Here is a 3087-nt window from a genome sequence, read left to right on the forward strand (position 1 = left end):
GCCCCCTGCCGGGCGGGAGGAGCAGCGGCGCTGCCGCCCGTGCGCGACAGTGGGGACAGCGCTCCGCGGGGAGATCGTCGTGACATGGACTGAACCTCCTGAAACACAACAAGGGCAAAGGCACGGGGGGGCAGCGGTGTCCTGGCGTGCATTTGGAAGGCCATTGCCAGCAGGTCAAGGTTGCTGGTCCTGCTCCTCTGCTTAGCCCTGATGAGGCACATATGGAGGGCTGTGTCCAGTTCTGCGCTCCTCAGGACGAGAGGGATATGGAGCTCCTGGAGTGGGTCCAGCGAAGGCAAGAACGGTGATTAAGGAATTGAAGCATCTCTTTAAGAGGAAGGGCTGAGGCAGCTGGAAGCCTGTTTAGCTTTGAGAAGAGATGACTGAGAGGAGATTTCATCAGTGGCAAGAGTGACAAGAGGATGGAGCCAGGCTCTTCTTGGTGCTACCAAGCAACAGGACAAGAGGCAAGAGGCAGAAACTGATGCACCTGGAAGTTCCACCTGAACATGAGGAGGACCTTCTTTACTGTGCAGATGACCACACATTAGAACAGTTGCCCAGACACATTGTGGAGTCTCCCGTACTGGAGATATTCAAGAACTGTTTGGACACAATTTTGTGCAAACCCTGCTTAAGCAGGGAGGTTGGACCAGATGATTCACTATGGTCCCTTTCAAACTGATTGATTCTGTGATTTGGGACAAAAAGTCCATCCCAACACCGTGATGATCCTGTGGAACCAATCTACCAGCAGGTAACATCACCTGAACACCTGCTAGTAGCTGCTTGTCTCTCAAAACACTCCCATTTTCATTTTCAGAATTTGATAAATGAACCTAAAATTAAATATCAGAGCCTGAGGGAGTTTTAATCATCCTTAGGAAAAGAAACTTACAAAACCATCAAGTTCAGCTGACACTAAGAGCCTGTTATTCAGGATTTCTTCTGCAATCTCTGTCCTTATCTATCCTTATTGGTTATGCAGTTTCTGTCCTTTCACATCTAGACAATGTGAAAACTGCAAAAAGAAAACTGAATGGCTCATAAGAAACAAGATAGGAAGTCCAAGATGAAAATGAGAATAAATAGTAATCAGGTAAGTGGTGTTTATAGGCCCTCATTGCAAAGGACAGAGGAAAATGACAAAGGAAAAAACCCAACCACACAACCACCCAGATCCCAGTATCTTGGAATTAACATGAATAAGAAGCAAACCTCTGCAAGGCCTCAAGCAAGAGACCACCCTGCTGTTTTCCTAACAGACTGTCCCAAACAGGTGTCCTCTGCCACTTCTCCAGCCCATCCACAGTGCCAGGTGCATTCCACTGAATTTGCTACCTGCACCTTTTCTTCCTCAGCTGCACTCCAGAATTTCTATTTCCCAGAAAAATCCCATTGCTAGCTTTAATAACTGAAAAATCTTGAAGGCTGAGTTTTTTGCTCTGGGCCTCAAAAGTGAGTCTTTCTGAATTTGTACACTGTTGTTTCTCGCCATTTGTCACGGTGGAGGAAAAACTTGGGCTCTCAATATGAGAGATCAGCAAGCTTCCGTTTATTGATTAGAGCATCAGACCTTTATACAGTAATTAATAAGCTAATGCATATTCTGTAACTTAAGCCATCTATTGGTTATTCTGTACATGTCAGCTCCACCTTTGTGTTTACATTCCTTAAGAATTAGATTTTCTCCTTCTCATGCTGTTTTTAATCACCGTATCTCTGCTTCAAGGATACAGAGGCCTTGCTACAACCATAGCTCCAGATTACCTGAGTTCGTTATTTTCCCAGCTCTTCAGCACCTGGAGTATGTCTGTGACTCTGGTCACGTACTATTCCTCAACAGTACACAACCCAAAATAATAGTGTGTGAACCTCAAACAATGTATTTCATCCATGGGTATGACATGATTTCCATGGAGGGTGGGGCATAATGCTGTCAAGGAACCTGTAGTAGCGAGTGATGAAGTGATTGCCCAAGATAACCAGACAAGCAATTAGAAAAGCCAGAAACAGCACCCTAAAGTGTTATTGGCAAACCTCAGGTTTACAGTCTCACCTGTTGGCAACATAGGCAGATGTGATCTTTATCTGATTTGTAGGGTAGCCTAGCTAAGTATCCAAGCTGTGTAACACCTAAGCTCACACAGGCCATGGATATATAGGTTTGGTACTAGGGTAGGGAAGCTACGGTATCTGCAGCCCAAATCCCCAACAAATACAGGCTTGAGACAGCTGAATTATTAGCTCTGAAGTTTGGGCTGCTTCATTTATTTAAGGTGGTATTGATGCGAATGTTCAAGCTGATCCTGTATGTTTCACTCTCGTAGTGCAGAATGTTTTGGCCACAGTCCTGCAAATACATTTCACCACCACAACTAGCTCCAGTTTATGGCAGACACTTGGTGACTTGCCAGTGCATTTTTTTCTCTCTGTAGACAGGAAAAGAGATGCTGTGGGCTTGGCTGTTGTCACCATCGTGAAATCTTCTCTTTTCATCCTCTTTCTTCCTTTCTTCCCTTTCACCTTCCAGTTAAGGCATCCTCACCCCTTCACAGTGTTGAGCAATAATTGAGGAATAATACTAGTACTGATAATAAATGCACAAATTTAGCTGGCTTGACTGTTTCAATGTATTAAAGTGTTAATATTAAGTGTTTTGCAAAACTGGAGTCCAGCAAGGCCTTGGCTTCATACTTAGTTAAACAGAGGCAGCTGATGTCAAGGGAGGAACTTGTAGACTTACATGCTGTTTGCAGGGTGTACAGTCCAGTTGGGCAAGAACAAGGATATTCCAACTGACCCAAACACTTTACAAAATTGGATTCTTGGGGAAGCTGCTTTTTGCCAGTTGGCAGGAAAGAGCGACAATGTCCTGGTAACTGGCAGTCAGGATTCAGTACAAAACGGCGACTCCTGTGCTACGGCCAAGAAAACTTCTGCGAGTGGAAGCAAAGGCACTGCCACCGCCGGCGCTGCCCGGGGAGCGGTCTGGCGCCCCACTCCCCAGCGCTTTGTTTTCCTGGCTGCGGGGCACCAGCCGGGCCCTTGCGGGGGCAGAGAGGCGGAGGTGCAGCTTCGGCCCCC

The sequence above is a fragment of the Geospiza fortis genome, unplaced genomic scaffold (assembly GCF_000277835.1).
Source record: "Geospiza fortis unplaced genomic scaffold, GeoFor_1.0 scaffold650, whole genome shotgun sequence".
Lineage (NCBI taxonomy): Eukaryota > Metazoa > Chordata > Aves > Passeriformes > Thraupidae > Geospiza > Geospiza fortis.